Genomic DNA, 19,130 nt, shown 5'->3' with positions numbered 1-19,130 from the left:
TAACGCAAGGGCTAATCCCATACTACAGAGGTGACTTAGAGAAGAACACTTTACATTACATAAACGAAGAAAAGTTTGAGAAAATAAGTTCACCTCAAAACAAATGTGAGTGGGAGCTCGAGAGGGTTAGCACTCTCTATCCCAATATGTAGCTTTACAAGAAAAAGATGAAAGGAGTAATTACATTTTAGGAAAAGGTTACATGATGGAAATGCTTCGAACCCGCCGCGAGTGTTAAACTGCCGACCTAGCAAGAAAAGAAGTTATTAATAGGCCATTACCTGGTGTTGAACGGCTGAAGAAGAAAGAGGCGCTTCCCGCCTCCTGCTATGTACTTAATACACCGAAAGATGGAACAGAAGTGGCCCGGAGACCCCAAAATCAGCAGTTTATATCCTCTCGCGGAAGATTCTAGGCGTTAGGGGAAAGAAAACACCCTCCCACAAAATCTTTATTGGTTCGGGAAAAGAAACCCCTACATAGAGGAAAAAGAAACACATTATTGGTGGAAAATTAATTAAAGAAATTCGGGATTGGCTAGATCCAAACTAAGGGGAAAAAGAGGGGTATACAGCCAACTTAAACAATAACAGAAAGAAATTTAACAAGAAACAAACTTTTAAAATAAAAATTTCTCCAACAAAATAGTTCTTTAACTCCGCACTAGGTCGCACTATTTCAGTAGTGTCCTCTAGAAGAGAAAGTTCACACTTCTTACTTCAAGCGAAACAAAAACACATCAAAAGTGACACAGTTCAAAAACTCAAAATTTTCCACGTGGTGACATCTTCTGAGAAAGTAGAGAATTAATAGAATAGATAAAGTTCAACCTTCCTCCAGAAGAGGAGTTTCAACTGGCGCAACTTTTAAATAAACAGAGTAGAGGTGTACCGCCCGGTACACTCATAACTATTTTTTATGCTTTAAGTTCGTGCACATAGGTTATGTTAAGATAGCAGCACACGTACAAGTGATGGTCACGTGCTCTAGTAGAAGATGCATGCATTATCAAAAGGTGATACGTACACGCTTTTAAACCTTGCTATTCTTACTGCTACTATGTTCGCAAGATTTTCAAAGATCACTATTCTTTGTGCTTTAAGTTCGTTCGCATAGGACATGCTAAAGTAGCAGAGCAAACACATGCGAACGTTGTACATTCTAGCGGAATGTGTTTAGTACGATAGTTGATGCATGCAAAATCGATAGGTGTTGTGTACACGCTTTGAAACTTAACTATTCTTCGTGCTTTAAATCCGTGCACATAGGTTATGCTAAGATAGCAGCACACTCTAGCGGGAGAAGTTTAGTACTCTAGTTGATGCATGTATAATCGATAGGCAATGCGTACACGCTTTTAAAACATTGCTATTCTTACTGCTGCTGCTATGTTCACAAGATTTTTATACATCGCTATTCTTTATGCTTTAAGTTCATGCGTATAAGTTATACTAAGTTAGCAGCATACTTATATGGTTGTTGCACGCTCTAGTGGAAAAGTTTAGTAAGAAAGACGATGCATGCAAAATCGATAGGTGATGTGTACACGCTTTGAACTTGGGTATTTTTTGTGCTTTAACTTCGTGCACATAGGTTATGTTAAGATTGCAGCACACACAAGCGATGATCGCACGCTGTTGTGACAGAAGTTTAGTACAAGAGTTAATGCGTGCAAAATTGACTCGTGTTGTGTACACGCTATTCTTTGTGCTTTAAGTTCACGCACATAGGTAGCAGCGCACAATTGCGAACGTTGTACACTCTAGCGGTAGAAGTTTAGTACGATAGTTGATGCATGCAAAATTGATAGGTGATGTGTACACGCTTTGGAGCATAGCTATTCTTTGTGCTTTAACTTTATACACATACGTTAGCAATACACATATGCGATCGTTGTACACTCTGGCGGTAAAAAATAGTCGATGCATGCAAAATCAATAGGTGATGTGTACACGCTGTTAAACATCGTTATTTTTGTGCTTTAAGTTCGTGCGTATAGGCTATGCTAAGATAGGAGTACAATCTAGCGGAAGAAGTTCAGGGTGATCTGTACACGCTTTGAAACATGATTATTCTTTGTACTTTAAGTTCATGCACATAGGTTATGCTAAGATAGCAGCACAATCTAGAGGAAGAAGTTTAGTACGAGAGTCGATGCTTGCAAAATCGATAAGTAATATGTACGCGCTTTGAAACATGGCTATTCTTTGTACTTTAAGTTCATGGGTATAGGTTATGCTAAGATAGCAGCGCAATCTAGCGCAAGAAGTTTAGTACGAGACTAGATGAATGCGAAATCGATAGGTGTTGTGTACACGCTTTGAAACATGGCTATTCTTTGTACTTTAAGTTCATGCTAAGATACCTGCACAATCTACCTGAAGAAGTTCAGTACGAGATTCGATACATGCAAAATCGATAGTTGATGCGTACACGCTTTGAAACATGACTATTCATTGTACTTTAAGGTCATGCGTATAGGTTATGCTAAGATACCTGCACAATCTACCTGAAGAAGTTTAGTACGAGAGTCGATGCATGTAAAATCGATAGGTGATGTCTACACGCTTTAAAACATGGCTATTCATACTGCTGCTCTGTTCCTAAGATTTTTAAACATAGCTAATCCTAATGCTGCTCTTAACGACGTAGAGCTAAGGATTGATGAAGTGACCGTGACGTCACGACTACGTGCTCTTGTTTGGTAAACATAACCACGTGCTTTTTTGACAGCTGTCTTCTTGACGAACCCTAACCTCACATTGAAGGACAATAGAGCGTCGCTAACCTCACTGCTGCCATCTTTACGGCAGTAAACCTCAAGGCTGCTACCTTATGCATGTTACAGCGCGGAATTTAAAATCCAACAGCAGAACGTCGCTAACCTCACTCTTGCCATCTTGATGGGCTTAAACCTTACTGTTGCTACCTTGGTTATACGCTTTTGTGTTAGTTTACTATTAATCGCTAAGCTGTTCGCATCATCGAAGTAGAGAGTAACAAATGTCGAGTAGATTTAAAGAAGAATCTGTTAGCAGAAGATAAAAGTCCGTCATGGAAAAACCTATTTCTGGGTATATTTGCGAAGAGTGTGGAAAAGCATTTTCCCGAAGCTATCACAGGAGACGTCATGAGATATCATGTAGGATGATTTTTCAATGCGAACATTGTAGAACAGAGTTCAAGAACGCATACAACGCTCAACGTCATGAAGCCGCGTGTAATGTAGCTTCATCGGGAACAAAATACAAAGAGCTCAACCATATTCCAGCGAACACTGATTTATGTTTAAAAAGTACACCTCTGCGAGAGATTTTTAATTCTCCCTTGCTGTCTAGGCCTGCTGCAAGTTCTGTTACTGAGCACAAACTTCAAGATAAAGAGAGGCAAGATCATGATTATGATAATAAGGATAATGATGTTGATCAAAACAGTAGTAAAGGGAAAGTAGAAGAAGAAGAAAATTCATTGCCATTACAGCTTGATGATTTTACTTCATTTCCTAAGCCTACTACGCGTTCTGTCGAAGTGCAAACATCTCAAGAAGAGATGCAAGGTAAAGAAGAAGGAAATTTCAACGCTTCATCGCTATCGAAACAAGTTATGTTTGTACCTAGAAACGCTACTGCTGAAGCACGTATTATATCAAAACAAGTCCCTGCACATCAACTGTCTGCATATAGACTCAAAGTTCACAACAAGCCTCTGTTACCCTATGTAGATATAAGCTACTGTAAAGACCCCAACGTACTGGTAAAACGTTTACAACTGCTAAGAGCCTATCATGATGCTGGTTACACACAGTACAAAGAAGATATTTTTGAAATAGAGCATGAATTACGTCGTGTTGGTATTATTAAGTAAGCGCTTACCCTCACCTAAGTCATCCATCTGTAGTATATAGTCGATCGAGTAGCTATATTCGTATAGATTATTTCCCAACATTCTCCCTTCCTTAGGGTGTTAACTCCGCCTCTAGTTGTAGAGCCGGTCTCAAGCCCGGATAAAGAGAGGAGAGGCGCCCTAGCCCTTTAGCCCATTAGCCCATTAGCCCTTTAGCCCTTTAGCCCTTTAGCCCATTAGCCCTTTAGCCCATTAGCCCTTTAGCCAAGGAATGTGCGGTAATCTAATCTTCTTAGAACAAAGGTATCCCCTGACATGTTCTAAACACATGTTGTATCGAGTACAGTGTTCTATTATAGTCTTGATCACTTATTTAGTGTTCTAAACACTTCAATCAATGTTCCGATCACATGATAAAGTTAACGGCATAGAGTGCGGTGTTCGATTCTAGTCTTGTTATGTTTCTTTAGTGATTTGCAAGTCTAAACATGCATAATGACGTCATCACTGCAGCACATGCTTACTCTAGCTATCCCGATGCAGGTTTAAACTTGTTCGATAGAGCTATACCTTGACATAAGAGGAGGCCTTAACAGCTTATGTATAGCCGCTATTGTTTAAAGATAGCTGCTGTGAAGAAAAAGCACGTCGAATTTTTCAAATTACCTGCTACCACATTTCAAAGGTATGAGGTTTAGTGCTGTAAAGATACCTGCACGATGCAAAGCTAACTTTCTTCATCAGAGCAGCCACCATCTTGTGTGAGCACCTCTAGGCCGTATCATAAGCAGCTGTGTATAGTCACCGTCTTGTCGCTGCTACCTCCCGCAAGCAACCCTAGGGCGTCTCATAAGAGTAGCAGCCATCTTGTGCAAGCGCTCTTAAGCTGTCTCATAAGAAGCTATGTATAGTCACCATCTTGTAGAAATAGATAGCTGCCAATGCCAAAGGGCCTAAGTAAGGATCGAACCGTCGATCTCATCATTAGACTATGTTTTTTTCATGTTCCTGATACTGCAAACCTAGGTATCAGGTAGAAGAATTTTATCCGTTTTCGAGATATTTAACATTTTGCATTTAAGCCCCAAATTTAATGAATCGAACCTGCACGGCACGTTATACTCTCTACCATAGCTAGACCTGATCATGTTACGAAGACTTACTTCAATACAAGCTAAAACAGAGTGAATGCCAAAGGGCCTAAGTAGGAACCGAACCGTTGATCTCATCATTAGACTATGTTTTACTTGATCCTCGTACTGCGAACCGAGGTATTGGGCGGAAATTTTTTTGTCCGTTTTGCTCTACGATGCACTGCTTTCGAGATATTTAACATTTTGCATTTAAGCCCTAAATTTAATGAATCGAACTAGCACGACACGTTAGTCTCTAAGCTAAGAGCAGCAGCCATCTTGCGCAAGCACCCTTAAGGCGTCTCATAAGGAGACGTGTATAGCCGCCATCTTGTGTCCGCCATCTTGCGCAAGTATCCTTAGGGCGTCTCTAGCCATCTTGTGCAAGGACCCTTAAGCCGCCTCATAAGAGCAACCGCCATCTTGCACAAGCATCACTAGGGCGTCTCATAAGGAGCCTTGTATAACCACCATCTTGCGCAAGCATCCCAAGGGAGTCTCATAAGAACCTGTGTATAGCAGCCATCTTGCGTAAGCACCCTTAAGGAGTCATGTATAGCCGCCATCTTATGCAATTAGCGTTGAGAGAGGACTGCTGTAGAATTTTTCTTTTTAAATTATCCACCACCACATTTCAAAGGTATCTAGCTAAAGATAGCAGCACTGCGTATGACAGGTGACGAATTTACATCTACTGCGATAAAGAGGGCAGCACGGTGCTCAAAGATGGCGGATGATAGCTGTCAAAAAAGCACGTAGCTATGTTTACCAAACAAGAGCATGTGGAATTTGCCGCCACCACATTTCAAACTAAAGAGGGCAGCACTATGCTCTGTTGATTAAAGATGGCGGATGGTAGCTGACAAAAAAGCACGTGAGTTTGTTTCCAAACAAGAGCACGTGGAATTTTTCAATTTGCCGCCACCACATTTCAAAGGTATCTAGCTAAAGATGGCAGCACGGTGCTCTCTTGATTAAAGATGGTAGATGATAGCTAACAGAACTTTTCAAATTGCCCGCTACTACATGCTTAAGGTAGTAGCCATAAAGAGGGCAGCATGGTGTTCTGTAGATTAAAGATGGCGGGTGATAGGTGATGAAATTGCCCGCATGATAGCAGCACGGTGCTCTGTTGATTAAAGATGGTGGATGACAGCTGTCAGAAAAGCACATAGCTTTGTTTCCAAACAAGAGCACGTGGAATTTGCCGCCACCACATTTCAACTAAAGATGGCAGCACGGTGCTCTCTTGATTAAAGATGGTGGATGATAGCTAACAGAACTTTTCAAATTGCCCGCTACTACATGCTTAAGGTAGTAGCCATAAAGAGGGCAGCACGGTGTTCTGTGGATTAAAGATGGCGGATGACAGGTGATGAAATTGCCCGCATGATAGCAGCACGGTGCTCTGTTGATTAAAGATGGCGGATGACAGCTGCACATGGCTTTGTTTCCAAACAAGAGCACGTGGAATTTACCGCCACCACGTTTCAAACTAAAGAGGGCAGCACTGTGCTCTATAGATTAAAGATGGCAGATGACAGCTGTCAAAAAAGCACGTGAGTTTGTTTTCAAACAAGAGCACGTGGAATTTTTCAATTTGCCGCCGCCACATAGAGGGCAGCACTGTTCTCTCTGGATTAAAGATGGCTGCTTGTCGAAAAGCATTTTTCAAATTATCCGCCACCACATTTCAAAGGTAAGTAGCTAAAGAGGGCAGCACTGTGCTCTATAGATTAAAGATGGTGGATGACAGCTATCAAAAAAGCACGTGGCTGTCAAAAAGCACGTGGATTTGTTTATCTCGAGCTAGTGAGGTTAAGTTGGTAGCACTAAGGTTTAGGCCCGTCAAGATGGCAGCACTGCCGATGACAGGTGACGCAAGAGGGCAGTACAGTGCTCTGTGGTTTAAAGATGGCGGATGACAGCTGTCAAAAAAGCACGTGGCTTTGTTTATCTCGCGCTACTTAGGTTAAGTTGGTACTACTGAGGTTTAGGCCCGTCAAGATGGCAGTACTGGGGTTAGCGATGCGTTGTTGTCGATGACAGCTGTCAAAAAGCACGTGGCTTTGTTTACAAATCTGTCGAAAAGCACGTGGCTGTCAAAAAAACACGTGGCTTTGTTTACCTCATGCTAGTTAGGTTAAGTTGGTACCACTAAGGTTTAGGCCCGTCAAGATGGTAGTACTGAGGTTTGCGATGCGTTGTTGTTGATGAGAGCTGTCAAAAAGCACGTGGCTTTGTTTACAAATCTGTCAAAAAGCACGTGGCTGTCATAAAGCACGTGGCTTTGTTTACCTCGCGCTAGTTAGGTTAAGTTGGCACTACTGAGGTTTAGGCCCGTCAAGATGGCAGTACTGAGGTTTGCGATGCGTTGTTGTCTGTCAAAAAGCACGTGGCTTTGTTTACAAATTCAAATTTCCCGCGGGAGGTGGAGGAGGCATCTGGGAGGCCTCTGGCTGAGGTGGAGGTGGAGGTGGCCACTGGGAGGCCTCTGGCTGAGGTGGAGGTGGAGGTGGCCACTGGGAGCCTGAGGTGGAGGTGGCGGCAGAACCCGTATATTATACTACTCTTATGCAATGTTTTTGAATCATAAGTATCATTGAGTATTTGTTAATCTTTGTCATTTATATGATTTTAGGTTTAATTGATCAATATTGTACTATTTCATCCATTTTGCAGTATATAAAGCTGTTTTAATTCATTTGGTTTGAAGCTTAAGTCACTCCTTTCCAGTTCGCTGTTCTTGGTGATGTATCCTGTAAGATACTACTCAAACGATATCAAAAATAAAAATGTCAAATTTTTCACTATATTTCCACTAAATAATAACTTTAGTTCTAAAATCCTAAAGTACTAAAGACATTGGGTTAGGATACTGTACAACATCAGAAGTACTTATTTGATAATTGTTTGCATGAAGGAGCTATACCAAATGAATGGAGAGTTGCTATAGTAGCCCCTGTGTATAAAGGAAAGGGTGATAGACATAAAGCTGAAAACTACAGGCCAGTAAGTTTGAAATGCGTTGCATATAAGCTTTGGGAAAGCATTCTTTCTGATTATATTAGACATGTTTGCGAAATTAATAACTGATTCGATAGAAGGCAGTTCGGGTTTAGGAAAGGTTATTCCACTGAAGCTCAACTTGTAGGATTCGAGCAAGATATAGCAGATATCTTGGATTCAGGAGTTCAAATGTACTGTATTGCGATTTGACCTGTCTAAAGCATTTGATAGGGCGGATCATGGGAGACTACTGGCAAAAAATGAGTGCAATTGGATTAGACAAAGGAGTGACTGAATGGGTTACTATATTTCTAGAAAACAGATCTCAAAAAATTAGAGGAGGCGAAGCTTTATCTGACCCTGTAATAATTAACAAGGGAATTTCTCAAGGCAGTATTTTTGGGCCTTTATGTTTTCTTATATATAAATGATATGGAAAAAGAAGTGTAATCAGAGATAAAGGTTTTTGCAGATGATATTATTGTGTATAGAGTAATAAAAAGAATACAATATATTGAGCTACTGCAAAATGACTTCGATAATGTCCTAAGATGGACAGCAGGCAATTCTATGATAAAAACGGGGCTAAAAGTCAGGTTGTGAGTTTCTCAAATAGGAGAAGTCCTCTCAGTTTTATTACTGCGTTGATGGGTTGAAAGTTCCTTAATATGCTATTTAGCTGTTGTAATAGGGATGTAAAGCAGAGGGCATATAAGTCTCTGGTAAATTCCCAAATAGAGTACGATTCCAGTGTATGGGCCCCTCACAAGGATTACTTAATTCAAGAACTGGAAAAAATCCTAAGAACAGCAGCTCGATTTGTTCTGAGTGATTTCTACAAATGAGTAGCGTTACAAAAATGTTGCAAAGTTTGGGCAGGGAAGACTTAGAAGAAAGAAGACGAACTGCTCGACTAAGTGGTATGTGGTATGTTCCGAGCTTTTGCATAAAATAAATTTCATTGCAAAGCCCGTACTGTCGTTCGTATGCTTTTTATAAGGTACAGTAAAAGGTTCCGCCTTTTCAATACTCAAAAAGTGCTCCGAGCTGTCAACGGAGAGATGGCGGGAAATGATATTAGTAGACGAATAAGTTATAATGGTGCCTTTAAAAGTAGGAAATATCACTATGAAGATAAAGCTATAATTCAAGAGAGAATAATCGGGGCAAATATTCGTTTATAAGAAGGGGAGTTAGGGATTGTAACAACTAACCAAAGGAGATGTTCAATAAATTTCCACCGGGCGAGTTGGCTGTGCGGTTAGGGGCAAGCATCTGTGAGCTTGCATCCGGGAGATAGTGGGTTCGAACCCAACTGTCGGCAGCCCTGAAGATGGCTTTCCGTGGTTTCCCATTTTCACACCAGACAAATGCTGGGGCTGTACCTTAATTAAGGACACAGCCGCTTTCTTCCCATTCCTGGGCCTTTCCTCTCTCATTGTCGCCATAAAACCTATCTGTGTCGGTGCGACATAAAACAAATAGCAATAAAATCCAGTTTCCTAGAAATCATCTAAGAAGGCTAGAAAAACAACAGGTAGGGAATCTGCCACCTGGGCGACTGCCCTAAATGCAGATCAGTAGTTATTGATTTGATTTGATCCTGGATTTGTATTGTTTTTGTATTGATTTCTTTGCGGTTCCTTTTAAATATTATATTGCACTACTCGTGTTATTTGTATTTTTTTCCTTTTTTAATGTGCTTCTTCTTTATTCTTCTCTCGTTGTCGTGTATTTTATTGTTTTATGAAATTTACCGTTTTGATATAATTCCTTGTGATATATTAATTTCAAATAATTGTTTGTTGTATTCTTTTTATTACAATTTTTTTTAATTTAGTAAATTAGTAATTATGCATTGCCACCGAGATATCTATTAATTACAATACATTTTGATAATAAAATGGCTGAGAATATCGTCATGCTGATCACGTGACATCCCAGTAAATGCAGGCAGCAGTAGTCTTGGCTGCACAAGGGCCTTCATAGCCTATGTGCGCCAGGGATTTGTTGTTTTATATTCAAGATAGCTACTATAGCTCTGGTTTTCAAAATAAGATTTACCAAATATATATATTGCCCCCTTTTACCTGGCAAACTCAGCTGGAGAGCGAGAGTCTCAAGGGTGGACCGTTCGCTGTCTGGCTCTGCTTATTTTTGAAGGCAGGGAAAGAGACAAGGACTAGCGACAATAATACAAAAATATCAAAACAACAGGTTTTTGATATTTCTTAACAACTAGCACTTAATAGCAATTAACAAATTAATATTAAACAAATCGTGGTGGTAATTTAAAAATGATTCCTCTCAGCCAGTTCCTTCAAATACAGCATTTAATTCTTCCGACACCTTTGGAAGTCAAAATATTCTGTAAATATACAGATGGATATTAGCCTACTTCTGGCTCAACGAAACAAAACAAAAATTCTATGGGAGGACCTCCTCTTAGTAATGTCGTAACTATTTACAAGTTGAAAACAAAACAGTCTCAATGAGCTATCTGACTCATAACTGGTTTTAAGCATCTAACATATCAGATCCATTCATGTCAACATTCATTACTTCAAATGAAAATTTAACTTCTTTGAGTAACTGAACTAAACGTGAGATCCATTGAACTGGACAAAAAAGAAAAAAATATTTGGAAAACATTACTTAAAGATACCTTTATCAGACTTATTTCCATCAAATTGTACTCGTACAATAATTGTTTCTACGAAACTTCCTTTAATATTTGATTGAACAACAGGTGAAGTTAATCTTTAACATCTGACGCCTTGAGAAAATTTAACATTACAAGGTTTAAAATAACAGTGAACATTGTCCAGACGCGTGAAATAATCCCATCTTATTCACTGGCATTTGATACAAAGAACTTATCTCAACTTAGTTTTAAAAGAAAATTCACTAAATATTTATCTTTCATTAAGTTAGATCAACTCAAACAACGGTGCTGATAATCTGGGTCCAACATGATGAACACGTGGCCGGGTCAAAACCACATTCAAAAATATATCACAAGTCACTGAAATTACTACAACACACACACAGCATTCACACAGAGACACATGAGAATTATTTACGTTATTCACAACGAATTCTAGACTCTGAATTTTATATTTTGATTTTTACTCTAGGCACATGAAATATCACGATGACGGTATCTGTTAAAAAATCCATTTACGACTCTCAGAAATGTGATGAAGTCTGAGTGATCACTTAGTCAAAGATAATGAAAAATTCACAACATCGGCGGTTGATGTCTGGAAGAATTGTCGTCTGCAGAAACGCACATAGTACAGGTCAAACATTAGCATTCGCATTCATGGTTCATGGGTCACGACGTTATTATTACTCAACTCTACATTTATCAATTAACACCTGCTCTACACTTGAAGAAATTACGTTTTACCACATACGTATTCTTCAAATAAAATTCAATAAATGAATTCACAAGTCAATAAATACAGTAAACGATCCATCAGGATTCTGCCATATTCCAGGCTCATATTAATCCTAATTGAGCACACATTAACATCTTACAAGATCAAGCAATATTTAAACTCATGTCCCTTATTCATTCATTTAACCCGAGGTGAATTTTATTATTATTATTATTATTATTATTATTATTATTATTATTATTATATGCTAGATATTAAATTTACGTAAGCTAGAGTTCGACAATAAGCCAGATGACACTAACACGCCTTAAATCCAACTAGAAGGAATTTTACATTGAAATCCGGCGTAACAAACATGCCGTAAATCTGTCCCACATGGCTTCCACATTGAAAAATTTTCCAAAAATAAATTAGTTATCGATGAGGACAATGATTTTTAAATAACATTGGACTACTAAATGGGACATTTAGAGTAATTGTAGAAGACACACGCACATTCTAGCTATTCTAATAGAAACCAATACTCACTCGCACACGACAACACTACCATTTCCCATGTGAAAGAAGGATGAAAATATTAAGTACTACTGCAAAGCTAGAAGAAATACTACCACTAATGAATAAGTAAGCATTATTTCTACAAATATGAACAGATAAGACATTAGATAAGGGTACTTAAATGTATGATGAAAGTGGATCTCTGCCGATGATCTGGAATTTCTGGATCACATGCTGTTGGTTATCGGCTTCCGTCGTTATCTCCCCATGTTAGATGTCGCCTACATTTTAGTACACCATTGCAGCCGTGAAGTCCAATGTAGAAAAATTGTAGGTCTCCTCTTCAGATTGTAGAAACATCTTGATGAACTCCAATAACCACGTGGCGATCCTCTTCTTCCTTCTAACACAGTAGAGGCTGAAATTGACAAGAAATTTTAGAAGATATTCCGCACAAAACCACGTCTAGTTTAAAGATGAATAACACGTAACTTAGCCAGCGAAAATCTGCTAGACTCGTTGATTAATGTACTATAGGTAGATAGTTGATTTGTACTGCCGAGTAGAAATATTGCAAAGTCCAGTGACAAAGTGTCTGCGTCCTAAAATCTCAGTAAAATGCGAATATATCAGAGTACGGCAAGAGTAACTGTAAGTAAGTAAGTAAGTAAGTAAGTAAGTAAGTAAGTAAGTAAGTAAGTAAGTAAGTAAGTAAGAGAGCGTTTCTTCTGAAAACTTGGATATTTAAGCATTTCTCAAGGAGGGTGTGTCACCACATTGACTCGTAATTGGCCGTCGTCTTACACCTGATAGGCCATTACAATTCTCGAAAGTACTCTCATTTGAAGACCGTGGCATGCACACTTTAGATCGGGGCGACCTTGGATGCTCCCAGTAGGTCATGTGACACAGCTGACTGATCGATATCAAATCAATACTTTGCTCCCCGATGGTGGGAACCGGTTCTGTATAGGCGAGCACGTCTCTATAACCCAAGACTGGAAATATATCACCCGTGCTAATGAAATAATAGCCTCTTATTGGAATACACAATAAAATGCTTATTGTAGGCCAAATCTGAAGGGGACAATATATATTTACGATTGACTTTACATCGCACCGACGCAGATAGGTCTTATAGCTAGGAGTGTGAAGGAAGCGACCGTGGCCTTAGTGAAGTTACAGCCCCAGCATTTGCCTAGTGTAAAAATGGGAAACTACGGAAAACCATCTTCAGGAATGCCTATAGTGGTGTTCGAACCCACTATCACCCTAATGCAAGCTCATAGCTGCGCACCCCAAACCGCACGGCCAACACGCTCGGAAAATAACATCTATAGCAGAGTTGTAACACTATATGCAGTGTTTGGCTGAGATTCGAGCAAGATAAACCAGGTGTCTTCCTTCTCTGGGTAATCTATATATATAAAATAACTTGTCCTGACTGACTGACTAACTGACTGACTGACTGACTGACTGACTGACTGACTGACTGACTGACTGACTGACTGACTGACTGACTGACTGACTGACTGACTGACTGACTGATTCATCATCGCCGAGCCAAAACTACTGGACATAAAGAAATGAAATTTTGGGGATATATTCATATTAAGATGTACGTGCTCGTTAAGAGAAGATTTTTGGATATTCCGTCGCTAAGGGGGTGAAAAAAGGGGTGAAATTTTAAAATGAGTGTATCCATATCTCAAAACTTTAAAAGTTTACAGATGTAAAAATTGGTATTTAGATCTTCTTTAAAATTAAGGAAACACGTATTTTTTGTTTTCAGAAAATCCCAATAGGAGGGGTAAAAAAGGGTGAAAATGGGGGAAAATGGGTTGAATGCCTTTAATCAGGATACCGGTACTTATATCTCAGAAACTGAAGATATTACAGACCTGAAAATTGGTACATTTGATCTCTTTTAAAAATAAACACGTATTTTTTTGTTTTTGGAAAATCCAATTAATGGGAGGGTGAAAATGGGGGGGATTTAAAAATGAGTGATTCTGTATCTCCAAACTTTTAAAGTTTGCAGATGTAAAAATTGGTATTTAGAATCTTCATTAAAACTAAAGAAACACGTATTTTTTGTTTTCGGAAAATCGCAATAGGAGGAGTGAAAAGGGGTGAAAAAGGGATTGAATGTCTTTAATGAGGCTACTTATATCTCAGAAAATGAGGATATTACAGACCTGAAAATTGATGTTGGGATCTCCTTTAAAAATAAAGAAACACGTATTTTTTGTTTCTGGAAAACCCAATTAAGGGGGGTGAAAAGGGGGTAAAATTTTAAAATGAGTATATCTACGTCTCAAAACTTTTAAAGGTTATAGATGTAAAAATTGGTATTTAGAATCTCCTTTAAAAATAAAGGAACAAGTATGTTTTGTTTTCGGAAAATTCTAATAGGAAGGGTGGAAAAGGTTGAAAAAGGGGTCGAATGCATTTCATTAGTCTACTTATATTTCAGAACCTGAAGATATTACAGACCTGAAAATTGGTGTTTGGGATCTCCTTTAAAAATAAAGAAACACGCACTTTTTAGTTTTTGGAAAATCCAATTAATGGGGGGGTGAAAAGGGGGTGATTTTTTAAAACGGATGTATCTATATCTCAAATATTTTAAAGTTTGTAGATGTAAAAATTGGTATTTAGAATCTCCTTTAAAAATAAAGAAACATGTATTCTTTTGTTTTCGGAAAATCCCAATAGGAAGGGTGTAAATGGGTTAATAATGGGTTGAATGCCTTTAATGAGGCTACTTATATTTCAGAACCTGAAGATATTACAGACCTGAAGATTGGTATTTTGGATCTTCTTTAAAAGTAAAGAAACACGTATTTTTTCGTTTTCGGAAAATCCAAGCATTGGAGGGTGAAAAGGGGGGGTGATTTTTTAAAATGAGTGTGTCTACAACTTAAAACTTTAAAATTTACAGGTATAAAAATTGGTAGTTCGAATCTCCGCTAAAAATAAAGGAACATGTATTTTTTGTTTCCTGTAAAACCTAATAGGAGGGGTATAAAAGGGTGAAAAATGGGTTGAATGCCTTTAATGAGGATACATATATCTCAGAAACGAAAGATATTACAGACCTGAAAATTAGTGTTTGGGATCTCCTTTAAAAATAAAGAAACACGTATTTTTTAGTTTTTGGAAAATCCAATTAATGGCGGTTAAACAGGAGTGACAAATTGGGGTGAATTTTTTGAAAGACTATATCTACAGAATATCTTGGAAACGTAAAATGTTACAGACGTAAAAAGTGGGTGTTTGGAATCTCCTGTAAATGTAAAGAAACATAGGTGATTTGTTTTTGGAAACTCCGCTTAAGGGGAATACAAAAGGGGTGAAATTTTAAAATGAGAATTTTTACAGTATATCTAAAAAAACTTAACATGTTACAGAAGTGAAAAATGGTATTTTTTATCTCTATTAAACATAAAGAAACGTGTATTTTTAGTTTTCGGAAATACCACTCGGGTGGGAGGGGGGGGGTAAAAGTGACTGAAAATGGTGTTGAATTCTTTTAATTAGGCTACTGATATCTCAAAAATGAAGATGTTACAGACGTGAAATTTGATATTTGCAATCTTCTTTAAAAGTAAAGAAACACGTATTCTCGGAAAATCCCTTGAAGGCGGGGGGGGGGGGGCGCGTGAAAGAATTGAAAAATTAATTGACTTAATTCAATGAGAATACATACATCTAATAAATATAAAGTTGTTACAGACGTGAAAATTTGTATCTGGATCTCCTTTAAAAACAAAGAAAAACGCATTTGGTGGGGAAAGCATCTTGGAGGGCGGGAGTGTAAAGGAGTTGAATTCCTTTCATGAGGACACATAAATCAAAAACTCTGAAGAAGTTAGAGTCGTGATAATTGGTATTTAGAAGATCCTTTACTATTAAAGAAACAAGTATTTTTTGAGGGGAAAATTAACTTCGGGGGGGGGGGGGAGTATTGTGAAATGAAGTGAAAAAAGTAAATTATTTTTAAGGGGATACTTATATCTCAAAACTGAAGGTAATAGACGTGAACATTGGTGTTTGGAATCTCCCTTAAACATAAAGAAACAAGCATTATTTTAATATTTTGGGGGGGGGGGGGTGGCGGTAAATAAACTTAACGGTGGTGGGGTGTAGAAGGAGGTGTATCCAATTGATTTTACTGTTTATTAATGTACCTATAAGTATCCTCCGTTGCTCAGGCGGCAGCCCGCCGGCCTCTCACAGCTGGGTGCCGTGGTTCAAATCCCGGTCACTCCATGTGACATTCGTGCTGGACAAAACGGAGGCGGGACAGGTTTTTCTCCGGATACTCCGGTTTTCCCTGTCATCAGCCATTCCAGCAACACATAATAGTATTAAAAATAATAATAATAATAATAATAATAATAATAATAATAATAATAATAATAATAATAATAATAATAATAATAATAATCCGGACCGTCGTCAAATGTGCGGACCGCGCTGGTAACGGCTCCTGGACAAATGACTAAGAATGCAGTCCGGCCGCGGGTTCAGTGCCGCCAAGGCACCCAATATGACACCACGCCGGATCTCCTGAAGGATTTTATCCATATTAAAAATGATTATAGGAAAAGATGGCAAAGATTTACGGACCCAACTGACCGGGAGGAATACGTGAGCCTAGCCCGGGAAGTAGGAAATCGATTGCTGGAAAGGAGGATTGAAAATGGGAGGAAACGTGCCGTGAAATAATAGAAAACTAGTCAGATCGGGAATTTTGGTGGATTCTCGCAGAAAACGAGTCAGTTCGCGAATTTCGGCGGATTATATATCTAAAACAATAAGCATTCATTTATAAATTTCAGTATAATACCGTAGCGAAGCACGGGTATCTTGCTAGTCGGTACTAAAACTCAACAAACGATTGTTATAATAGAAGGAGATAACCTGCCAGGAATAATATTTTAACAACACCGGCGCTAAGACCGAAATGGAAATATTTTCCATATATTTATTCTCTGTGTTCATACTGTAAGATTTGATTATGGAAAACGTAATTAATTCTTAGGACTGAAATCTTGTGTTTATGCAACGTTTCCTTTATCTTTTCTTTTTTTTTTTTTTTTTTTTTTTTTTTTGAGCTGTTAGGGAACTCGATCGAATAATAGCGTGCATATATCTGAAACTTCCCTGCCGAGTCGCTGGAGGTGAATGCTCTCCGCAGGGAAATCCACGCGACGTAAATTATTAACAAATTCTTAACAGCGCTCTTCCGTTACTGACTTAGAAGGAATGGGCTTAAAAGATGGTTAAACTCATTTTGGGTGAGTTTCGATGAAATTCTTAAGAATGTATTGCATGCATCACATTTATTAATAGTCTTTGATCTTTCAGTATTATAAATTTTAAGTTGGCTTTCACAATAATTGTTCCCACGCCAAAGACTTCTCTGCATCGTTTTCATAATCACCATCATCATCATCATCATCATCATACAAACTGAGAGTAATTCAGTTGTTAAGGTCTTTTTTTATTCGAGTTAGTGTGAAACGCGACTGAAAGTGGCCCCAGGTGCTCTCAACGTCGGAGAAACAGCTGGCGACCACGGGACTCTTCGCTGAATCTTGGCATTGCTTCCACTTATTAGTGCCAGGTTCCTCACGTTAACCTATCCCATCCGACCTCCCTTGGTCAACTCTCGTTCTTTTCCGACCCCGAATGTATTAGGTGTGGAGGCCTAGGAGGTCTTTCATTTTCACGCTAGCCGTGGCCCTTTTTCTTTCTTTGGCCGATAAATTCATTTTCTGAAGTGTAGAACCCCTTCATTTTTTCCTCTGAATAATGATAACAGAGGATGGTTGCCCAGTTGTATTTCTTTTTTAAAACAATAACCACCACCACCACCACCTACATGATGGTGCCGACGCGCTCTTCCAAGCCAGGAGATGTGTTGCGGTGATTGGAGGTACGGAGAAGGTGAGAAGGAAGTGATTGAGGCCGATAAAATAACTATTCTGGCATATGCCTTACTGAGGAATAGTGAAAACAACGGAAAGCCATTCTCAGGACAGCCGATGGCGGGACGAGCCCATCGCCTCCAAAATGCATTGTTGTAAAGCCACGGTAAAGCCGTGGACTATGTTAGCTGAAGTTATTCTGTTCGGTGTTAATGAGAAGGGATATTCGAAGTGCATTTACATAACAATATCCGCTTACTGACTTTTCTTTTTACTACTGTATTTGCTTTACGTCACACCGCCACAGATCGGTCTTATGGCGACGATGGAATAGGAACGGCCCAGAAGTGGAAAGGAAGCGGCCGTGACATTAATTAAGGTACAGCCCCAGCATTTGCCTGGTGTTGAAATGGGAAATCACGGAAAATCATCTTCATGGCTATCGGCAGTGGGGTTCGAACCCACTATCTCCCGAATGCAGGCTAACAGCAGCGTACCCCCAACCGCATGGTCAACTCGCTCCGTCCCAATAAATCTACCAAACATGAGGCTGGTGTACTTAAGCACCTTCAAATACTCTGGAATGAGTCAGTATCAAACCTGCCAACATGAGCTCTGAAGGCTAGCATTATACCGTTTGAGCTATTTGGCCCAGCACATTTATTATTAATATTACCTCACTCCTAACCCGGCCGAATGACTGAAAACAGGCTGTGGAGTTTCCTTATTTCTTCAGCTTATTCCAGATAAATGGGGGGACGCTGTATCCACCCGGAGATTCAGGGCCGCATGCCCTTCCAGACGCCATGTGATTTTTTGAGATGGAAATCTCAGTTCAGAATTGACCACGATTCGAACATCAGCATTCCAGGTGGGAAATCAGCAGCTAAGCCATTGAGTTAATCGCACTTCCTATTATTATTATTATTATTATTATTATTATTATTATTATTATTATTATTATTATTATTATTATTATTATTATTATTATTATTATTATTATTATTGCCAGCCCCGTGGTGTAGGGGTAGCGTGCCTGCCTCTTACCCGGTTCGATTCCTGGCCAGGTCAGGGTTTTATACCTGGACCTGAGGGCTGGTTCGAGGTCCACTCAGCCTACGTGATTAGAATAGAGGTGCTATCTGACGGTGAGATAGCGGCCCCGGTCTACAAAGCCAAGAATAACGACCGAGAGGATCCGTCGTGCTGACCACACGACACCTCGTAATCTGCAGGCCTTCGGGCTGAGCAGCGGTCGCTTGGTAGGTCATGGCCCTTCAAGGGCTGTAGTGCCATGGGGTTTG

Source organism: Anabrus simplex, chromosome 2 (assembly GCF_040414725.1).
Source record: "Anabrus simplex isolate iqAnaSimp1 chromosome 2, ASM4041472v1, whole genome shotgun sequence".
Taxonomy (NCBI): domain Eukaryota; kingdom Metazoa; phylum Arthropoda; class Insecta; order Orthoptera; family Tettigoniidae; genus Anabrus; species Anabrus simplex.
This window is presented reverse-complemented; position numbering follows the sequence as displayed.